General features: G+C 41.0%; 1 non-coding gene across 1 annotated transcript; it reads right to left on the reverse strand.

The window, feature by feature from the left end:
• Nucleotides 1–10,050: 10,050 nt before the first annotated feature.
• On the reverse strand, nt 10,051–10,131 carry TRNAS-UGA (transfer RNA serine (anticodon UGA)). The gene has a single exon. It is a non-coding gene; the product is annotated as a tRNA-Ser (tRNA).
• Nucleotides 10,132–10,672: the final 541 nt, after the last annotated feature.

The raw sequence follows: 10,672 nt of genomic DNA on the forward strand, positions 1-10,672 counted from the left end.
ATAAAACATTATCAAATGTTATTTTAGTTACGTATTTATCTTATTGTAGACTTTTAATGTGAAGCTTTCATACTTCACGACATCCACCCCCTCTAGACCTACACATCCTCCGGCATGTGCCACTATCTTTCATCTTCATGTTGATCTATTGGAGGAGGTTCAAGCTCAAACATTTTCTTAAATACTTTTGTCCTCTTTCCAGCTACCACGTTTAGGATTAGTGTTCCATCCAATTGACTAAGCTTATAAGTAAAGTTATCATATACTTTTCTTACTATATAAGGCCCAAACCATCTTTCAGCAAACTTGCGGACGGTGCTATGTTGATTATCTAAACTGCTACCATACATGAGCACCCAATCTCCTTCTTCTATTTTCTTAGGTTGAATTCTATGAGTTTTATCAAAACAAATTTTATTCTTCAGTCGAGCCTCCTTCAATCGTTGGGCTGCTATTTCTATATCTTCAGGTCGATGCTCTAATTGTTGAATTCGCAAAGCAAGTAATTCTTCTATGCTCACCTCTTCTCTCCATGGAATAGATATCCATGACATAATTGATTCATCCATTGGCATGATGGGCTTTTGGCCAAGTATCAATTTAGCTGGCATGTATCCTGTTACCGAACTATGAGTTGTTCAATCCGCCCATAGTGCATAAGGTAGCATGCGTGGCCAATCTCTTATTTTACCTTTACAACTTTTCATGATTGCCTTAACTATTGGGCTATGTCCTCTTTCAATCTTTCCATTGGCTTCTGGATTATACGCAGTTGTAAGTGATAATTTGACCCCTATTCGGCTGAAGAATTCTCAAGCTTCATCAGAGTCAAGTTCTCCTCTATCTGCAATTATTTTACCAACACATCCGTAACGACATATTACATCTTCTAACAAAATTTACATACAACTCTAGTTGTTTTTTGTCGTAGTGGTCTTCCTTCTACTTGGTTTGTAAGGTCTTCTCTTGCTAGTACTAAATATCGCATTTGACCTTCCCCAGGTGGCATTGTCACTAGATCGACCATGTCAAGAAATACACGCTCCCGATGAACAACGCTCGGCCACAACCGAGCTTAGAATCAAACATAGAAAACCGGGAATGAATGCACAACACAATGGAGAGAAGAGTACACAGGATGTTTACGTGGAAAACCCAAACACGGGAAAAACCACGGCAGTCTACTGACTGCAAACTATCACTATATCACAATGATTACAACAGTGAGCTCACGGAGGCAACGACCTCGTGCTCACGATCTTCGCCACAGGCGGTGGTTACAACAGAGGAAACAACCTCTTCCTCTCTCTCTCTCTCTCTCTCTCTCTCTCTCTCTGTACACAGTTACGCGCTCAAATCTTGCGCCAACAAGAATGAAAACCACTATCTAAGTTTGCCCTAAGTCATATTTATACTAATATGACTTTTCTGCTATTTACAAATATAGCCCCGATGGACTCTCAGAAAGCATATTTACGAATATGTCCCTTCATCCGGTGAGCACTTCTCACCGGGCCTTCACCATCCGGCTCTAGCTAGGTACTCCTCATCTGGTTCTCACCGGGTCTTCCGTAGCTGGGTACTCCTCATCCGGTTTCGGCCTCGGCCGAGTTTCTCATCAGCACTGTTCTTCTCACTTCCCATCCGGAGGAACCTGTTTCCTAACAATTTGACCCCTATTCAGCTGAAGAATTCTCTAGCTTCATCATAGTCAAGTTCTCCTCTATCTGCAATTATTTTACCAACACACCCGTAACAACATATTACATCTTCTAACAAAAATTTACATACAACTCTCGTTGTTTTTTGTCGTAGTGGTCTTCCTTCTACTTGGTTTGTAAGGTCTTCTCTTGCTAGTACTAAATATCTCATTTGACCTTCCCCAAGTGGCATTGTCACTAGATCGACCATCCATTTATAATGCATTGATGATGAATATGTTGGTTTTAGCTCATCTCGATACCGGATAGTTGAATACCTCTGGCATACCTCACAGGTTTCCACAAATTTCGTTAAATCTTCATACATATGTGGCCACCAATACTTCTGCTTCGTTAATTCTGGGTTCATGGTTCTAATGTATGCAATCCACCGAAGCAGTGCAATATCCGGTGTGGTGCAACTTGCTATCATTCCGATGAGTGGCAAACAATTTGTTTCAACCACTACATCTGCTCCGATCAAGTAATCTCTATCTCTTTTTAATGCAGTAAGCAAAACCCACAATTCTCGTTTAACTTGTGCATAATTTCTTTGTCTTTCATTTAATATCTTTGCTCCAAATCTGATAGCATATCGATGTTGGTCTTCATCTTCTTGGTTGATAACCCAACCGATCCCGATTGGGCTAGTATCAACTGTTACTATAATTGGTCTTTCACCTTTGTAGTTTGGTTGACGCAGAACTGGTGCTTTCAATAATGCTTCTTTCAGTTGTTGAACAACTTGTGTATGTTCATCAGTCCAAATAAACTTCTTCCCTTTTCTTAAAAGTTGGTAGAGAGGATCTGAGACATGTGCAAAGTGTGGTAACCAAATATGATAAAACACACATGCACCCAAAAATCTTCTCACCTCTGTTACCGAGTCACAAACTTCCTTCATATTTTGTATTGCGTTAATTTTGATCGATGAAGGCTTCCTCCCATACCACCCACACATATGACCAACTATTAGAACTTTGTTTTGCCCAAAGCTAGATTTTGTTCCTAATAGTGTCAAATGTACCTACTCAAGCTTATTTAAAATGCTTTCACAATCATTAATGTGATTCATCACAAACTTTCTGCAACCATTTCCAACCATAGTCTCATCTTTCTCTCTTTCTAAGCATCCCTTAATAGGAATATCATCTAAAAATGGCATAGTTACCTTTGGGATGTATTCATGTAGAACTTTGTTCATTGCATTCATCATATGAGCAACTGAATTCGTCGCACCTTGAGGTAGAGTGCACATTCGAACCAACCCAATTGGTGTTTTCATTGTTGTGATATTGCGACTATCAATTGCTAGTTGAAATTGGTCGTATCTTGAATATAGGTCTCCCACAGAGTAAATCGCTCTTCCAGCAAACGCTTCCGCAAATTCATCAATGATTGGTCTGATTCCCACATTTAAGATTGTGACTTTGTTGACTGGTTGTAGATCTTGAATGAATCTTAGAGAACCATCATTCTTTGGAACTGTGAACCATCTATTGGAGTATGGTGCATTTGAAGGCTCTAAAATCTTCATCTTGACTTTATCCTTCAACAGCTCCAACAATTGAGGTAATCAAGCTCTCGGTACTGCAATATGTTTAAAATTCCAAGGAATATGAGGGATAGTAAATATTACCATTGGCGTCACCACCTTTGGATCTACACAACCAATCTCCTTAGCTTTGAATGTGAACACTATCCCATGCCTAAAGATCATTTCTTTGAAAGTTGCAATCTCTGATTGGAGAAAAAATTCACCCCCTCCGATTCTCAAGTTATTTATTGTCTCCGAAGTGAAGTGATGTCCGATCTTCTCTATTGGTCGAAGCATAGGCTCGGTTGCTGCTGCCTCCATTTTCTCTTCACTACCAATAGGTAATTGTACTGCAAACAGGTTTGACCGTTTTATCTATTGTTTTGTATTTTGTATTACATAAACTTTCTACTTCTTCATATTTACAATTATACCTATCAATCTCATAATACATATCAATTGAGTTTACATGTATCTTTCTAACATTCTCATCATCTTCTTTCAAGTACATTTCTAACTCTTCTAAAGTATTTGCAAAAGAAATTTCTTCCATAACACTTTCAATCTTCTCTTCCATTTCAAGTACTCCATTATCCTTCAATGCCTGCTGAAACAGATTAACATTCTTTTTCAAGTTCCTCTTGCATTCATACATCCTAGTCACACATATAACACCACTTTCAGAAACATGAAATGACTTATTCATATGTTGTAATGCCCTATATGAGGGTCTTTTAATAATGGGACTATTGCAACCCTCACTCGCAACAGTCCTAGTCAAAAACCTGATTATCAAAATCATCACAGTCTTTTGGTATTGAATGATCACGAAGCTCTTGCTTGTTCCTCTCATGATTTGGGCGAACTGTCATAAATTGTACAGTTCGTCGTCCATCTTGGCTACGGATTTTCGCATAGGTAGAACCATTGTCGAGGACTTTGGTCTCCATCCGTACCGCTGTAATGTATGGTTGCCCCAGGATTATTGGATAGGTAGATTCTTCCTGCACAAAGAAATGTTGATCTACCTCTATATCACCAATAATAACCTTTACATTTGGGCATGCACCAAATAAATCTTCCGTGACTGATGTGGCAGCTTTTACTCGCCAACCATGTTGAGTATCAATTGGCCATCTACCTTTCCTGTAAAAATCAGCACTCATTATATTTATTTCAGAACCATGATCAATAAGTGCCATCACGGGGTCTGGAACATTTCCAATCTTCACATGATGCTCAATAGTGGCTCTTGCCCAACATTTGCGAGAGTAATGGCTTCTTACATCTGTTGAATTTATCTTTGAGGTTGATGCATGTTGAGAGTCAACAACGATATTGTTTGACTCGTTGCTCACCACTTCATATGCCACCTTCGGATTTGTCTCTTTAACCTACTCATTTACTTGCTTCTTTCTTTGCACAATATCTATTATTTCATCATGAAATTCCTTTTTTGCAATACCTAGCACTTCTCTTAGTGTAAATTCTACTCGATTGTCTAGTATTCTCGTTTCTAAAACTTTCTTTAAATCTGTATCTTTTTCAATATTAGACATTAATTTGAATGAAGGACCAGATTTACCTTTTTCGACCTTTGCGTCCATCTCTTTTCTTTTGCTTTCTCTTGTCTCATGCTTTTTTGTTGAGCCAATCTCATCATCCGGCCTTTTCCTTTTTTCTTCAACTATCACCTCATGCTCTTGGTGTTCTTCCATCTGAGCATAGACCGTCATAGCATCTACTGGAACATCCCATCCAATGTTTTTACTTACAGAATCTCCGGCAACACGAAGGTCTTCCATCTTCATCTTTTGCTTTTGTGCGGTACTTACACCTTCTCCCGGAATGATGATCGGGATGGCATGTCATCGAGGCGCATTCCTGCCGTTGCTGAGTAGTACATTGAGGAAGCCTTCTTTGCTTTAGCTTCTTCAAATTTAACCTTAACACCACCATCACCAAAGTTCTTTGTACCGACTTCTAGTTTCAGTTAAATAAATGTTACCATTTTTCCAATACACCAAGTCTCGATTTTCCATGTCTTTATATTCCGCACAATCACGTAATCGATGTTCGAGACTATCACACCACATGCATCGAGGTCAAAATGGTTCCCTTGACCTCGAAGTCTGACCATTCTCAAGCTTTGCCACTTTAATTGTTAGATCTTTCATACTTTGAACTAAATCATCAAGCAAAGACTCACTCTTAGTTTCGATCATTTCTTGTGGTTGATGGACCATTTCGTGTGATGGTTCTCAACCAAGTCGTTGAACTTCGATGTTTTGCTCAAGCCGATTTGTGATTCCCACATGTGGTATTTGTAGCATTGCACCATTCCTTTGCATTCTTTTCATAAATTTATTACAAGCATTTGTTATCTCATTCCAATCTGCAGTTATACCATCCTCCGTATTTGGTACTTCAAGCATGAATTCCAATTCTTTTCTATATCTCTTGTCAACTGCCTGCAAAAATAAAGCAACCTTTTGCCAAGACAAAGAATTTCTTTCCTCTGGCTTTAAGTGTCCATACAATCTATCAAACTCTTTTTTCGTGTCAGCCACAGATAATCCTTTATTTTCTTTTAGGACCCATTCATGGAATGAACACATAGTAACGCGAGAGAAATCCTCACGAGCATATTCAGACACAAGTGCTTCTTTGAATGCATTCCAATCCAAACCATGCAATATTTGTATTTCACGAATTCTATCTCTTAATTCCATTTCCACTAATTTATAAAAGTTTGCTATCATATTGACATCATTCACAGCAAACATTTCCATTTCATCATAATATATATTGACATACTTTGAGATATTTGTGCCATCAAACACACCAATTTTCTCTCGGACTTCTCGTAAGGCATGAAATAATTGATCTTGATTCAATTTTTCAATAAACAACCTTACCGGATCCATTGTACTCGTACTTGTCATGCTGATGTTGATCTTTGCTTTAGATGTCTCTTCTACTTCCCCGTTTCACGTCGAGTTCACCAAATTGTGTCGTGGCGTGGCTTGCCTGGAAGCGTAGCGTTGCGTAGACAAAAGATATCGTGAAAGCGAGGAAGGAATCACTGGGATTATGGACGGAAGAGACGAAAGAGTAGAGATAGAGTAAATAGAGATCAACAAGATATGACAAGATAGGATATTGAATGATATTTGAAGGAATAAAAGAGATTTATAATTATTTGATGAAAGAGTTACAAAAGTGGTTGTAAGCGTCGTTGATCCTTCGAACTTGGTCTCACAAGATAATCACTCTTCTCTTTCTTGATAGTAGGCCACAACAATCTTCACTTCAATATTTTGATGAAGATAAGGCTCAAACCGCCTCCCTCTTGTTGAGAGTTAACTACCACGATCGCCAAGCTAGAGCTCCACCTTTATGTTGAACTTCTTCCTTTCTTTCTCTATTTTATGGTATCTCTTATGTAATATATATTTGATTGATATCTCATACCTCTCCCCCTTTGATATTCTCTTTCACCATTTAAATAGGTGCCCCCATGCATATGATGCATTGGAGGGTACAAGTCATGCATGTAGTGCATGAAATGCATGTGATGCATGATAGGCATCTCGCTCATTTGAGCTTTCATGTATGAAAAAATATATGGCATAAGAATAAACATGAAAATAAAGTTTTAAAAATAAAGGACCTAGCCTAATGGTAGGTGTGTTGACTTTGGTATATGAGGTTGTGGGTTTGAGTCTCTCAAATATTGTTGAATACCACATGTAACATCGTTTTTATATCATGAAGCAAATCCTTTATTTTATATATATATTTAGTATAGAGTAAATGGTAAGATTTGAAAAGTCATAGGATGGGGTTATTGGTTCAAGTCCTCTCTTGTTCGTGTAATATAATATATTTATCTATATATATGTATATATATATATTATTTTTCTTTACATATATATAATATTATGATGTGTTGTTAATATTATCTTTATATATAAAACATTATCAAATGTTATTTTAGTTACGTATTTATCTTATTTGTGACTTTTAATGTGAAGCTTTCGTACTTCACGACATTGGGAGCACGATACGTCAGTACCACGGGAGAGGGTGTGGAGCGAGCCACCCTCTCGACTTGCGGGCAAAGATGACTCGGGATAAGGATCGGAGATACGACGAGCCCGAGGAGGATCCTTCACACCAGTTCTAGAGACTCCGGCGGTCGGCCCAAGAGTCGGCGTGAGACCTAGAGTAAGGAACGGTGGCGGCGAGGGGACGAAGGCAAAGGGCTACTGAAGGGGCGGTCTACGGAGATCCTCACACCGATCCGGCAGTCGTGAAGATTTCCGGCTATAGTGTGAAACCGGGGTGGAATGGGCAAGTCGGTGGTGTGCAACATGTGCACATTTATTGTAGGAAAACGGTGTATAGAATAAGGGGGAGTATTTATCCCACATTGTAATGTCCCTCCCTCCTTGGGCTATAAAAGGAAGGGAGGGGTCTCTTGTGAAGGGGTTGCCCATTTTGAGTCGTAAGGGATACCATTTTGTCGAGGGTCATTTTGTTTTCTAGGGTGAGTAACTTCCTGTTGTTCTTCTCCTCTTGAGAAGTTGGGCGCCGCAGCCATGGTGAGAAAGCTCTATTAGGGTTAACTTCTTCTGAGTGTAGCCTGGCTCGAAGCCGGGGTTGTATCTTCTCACTTGTAATGTATATACTCATATCTGTTTGTGCATATTGGTGTATTTGGTGGTGTCGGGAGCATAGCCCCTTGTTTCCTGTGTATAAGAGTCGGTGTCGCGCACATGCTCTCTCTCTCTTTCTCTCTCTTTCTCTCTCTCTCTCTCTCTCTCATGTTCGGTTGCCTCCGGGATGTGTCCAGAGTTGGTTTTCTCGACATCCCTTCCTCCCTCGTCCGAGACCCCCGTGGTCCCGCCCCTTCTATAGGCATGCACGTAATAACACGACAACGGGACCGGACCGGACGAGGAGCGTGAGCGAGGCGGAGTGACTCCAAAACGAGCCAGGTGGTAGGACCGACTGCCATGGAGACTGACACTACGATCCGACTTCAAGTTGAGATTGAGGGGGAGTGTTGAGTGGCAAGCTCAACCGTATCCGGATCAGCTGAATAAGCTTGAGCCGGATCGGCATCCGGAAGGATGAGCCGGATTGGTGAGCCAGTTAGTTGGATCCAGCAGTAACTGGAAGCCTAGTAGCAGCCTAGATTACTAGGTAGTTAATACCTCGTAGTTAGTGTCAAATGCTCGAGTCAGCATTGAAGTACATCGTATTTCTGTTAGTCCTCTTAGGACTTGTATAAATAGTGCTATTGAGTACGTTGTATATACAAAGAATTATTATTGTTTTGTATTAGATTTTCAACGTTATGGTCATTCTCTGTCTCTCCTGCTTACACTCTGTGTTAATTTCTATCTCTCTCTGTGTCTATTGCTATCAGGCTGAGCCAGTTTATCTGACGCTTCCGCACCTTCGTTTTTACAAGGCATGGCAACACCTACGACGATGTGGTTCTTGGTAGTAACCCGGACAAAAGGAGGGTCGTAGGTTGTAGGGTTGAACGTGCGCGGGCGAACCCAACAGATTTCGAGTCTATCTCCTTAACCACTCGGCAAAGCACACCACATTTTCATCAAATCTAGTTTCGTTTGCCTTGGACAAGGAGCCCAACGATATCTACGTTGATGTGGTTATTGATGGTAACCCTCTCAAAATGGGTTTCATTGGCTGCTAGGTTCAAACTTGTGTGGGCAAACACATTACCTTTCATGTTAGTCACCTTAACCACTCGACCAAGCCGACTGCTTTTTCATAATCATGACAAAGGGAGACTCATCAGCAGCAGGCTTCGAACCTAAGCAGGCGAACCCAACATATTTCGAGTCCTTCGGCACAACGATACTTTCAACCACATAGGTAATGATAGTAACCCCCCGCCCCCCTCTAGGGTTTGAACTTGCCGGGCAATCGTGATCTAGCGAATCCAATAGATTTTGAGTCTTGTCTTAAGCACTCGGCCAAGGCAATCGCATGTTCATCTTAAATTTGGCACAAAGGGCATGGCGGCACCTACGACGATGTGGTTATTGGTAGTAACCCGGACAAAAGGGGAGTCGTAGGCTGCAGGGTTGAACGTGCGTGGGTGAACCCAACAGATTTGGAGTCTGTCGCCTTAACCACTCGGCGAAGGCAACCACATTTTCATAAAATCTAGTTTCGTTTGCGTTGGACAAAGAGCACAACGACATCTACGTTGACGTGGTTGTTGACATAACCTTATCAAAATGGGTTTCATTGGCTGCTAGGTTCAAACTTGTGCAAGTGAACACATTAGATTTCATGTCTGTCACCTAAACCACTTGACCAAGTCGATTGCTTTTTCGTAATCATGACAAAGGGAGACTCATCGGCTGCAGGCTTCGAACCTAAGTAGGCGAACCCAACATATTTTGAGTCTCTCGGCACAATGATACTTTCCACCACATAGGTAATGATAGTAACCCCCCGCCCCCCTCTAGGGTTCAAACTTGCCGGGGGGGACCCAATAGATTTGAAGGTTGTAGCGTTGAATACTCGGCCAAACCAATGACTTTTGCATTATATTAATTTCTTAACCTGGTACGAAGGGCATGTCGGCATTTATGACGACGACGTTATTGATAGTGACCCTAACAAAACAATAGTCATCGGTAGTAGTGTTTGATCGTTAGGTAGCGAATCCAACAGATTCCAAGTCTTCTTCTTAACCTGGCATAGAGGGCATGGTGGCACCTACGATGATGTGGTCATTGGTAGTAACCGGGACAAAAGGGTAGTCGTCGGCTGTAGGGTTCGAACCTACGCGGGCGAACCCAACAGATTTCAAGTCTGTCGCCTTAACCACTCAGCCAAACCGACTAGTTATTTGCAATCTTATTTTCTTAACTTGGAACAAAGGGGTCGTGGCAGCTATGATAACATGGTTATTGATAGTAACACTGACAAAAGGGGAGACTTCGGTTGTAGTGTTCAATCGTGATCTAGCAAATTCTACAGATTTTGAGTCTTTGTCTTAACCACTCGGCCAAGGCAACGACATGTTCATCTTAAACTTGGCACGGAGGGCATGGCGGCACCTACGACGATGTGGCTATTGGTAGTAACCTAGTGTCGTGGAGAAAACCGTCCCTAGGAGGAATTAGTGGATAGAGTGCGTGAACCGGCGCTTACACACGAGCACATGTTTTGATATATTTACATACATGGTTAAGTACAGGTCGATGATGTTATTATCCTAGGTAGCATGAATTCTTTAGGTAGGGAATTGAAGAGGATCTCTGTCCAAAAGGGCAGAGAATAACAGCGATTTAACAGTCTGTAAACGACTCTCTCTCTCCTTGTGCTATAAAAGGAGGGGGAAAGAGCTAAGTAGGGATCGCGCGTTTTTGAGAGGACGAAG

This window comes from Azolla caroliniana, unplaced genomic scaffold (assembly GCF_043228905.1).
Source record: "Azolla caroliniana isolate FFs.n. ecotype wild unplaced genomic scaffold, voAzoCaro1.0.p SCAF_13, whole genome shotgun sequence".
NCBI classification, from domain to species: domain Eukaryota; kingdom Viridiplantae; phylum Streptophyta; class Polypodiopsida; order Salviniales; family Salviniaceae; genus Azolla; species Azolla caroliniana.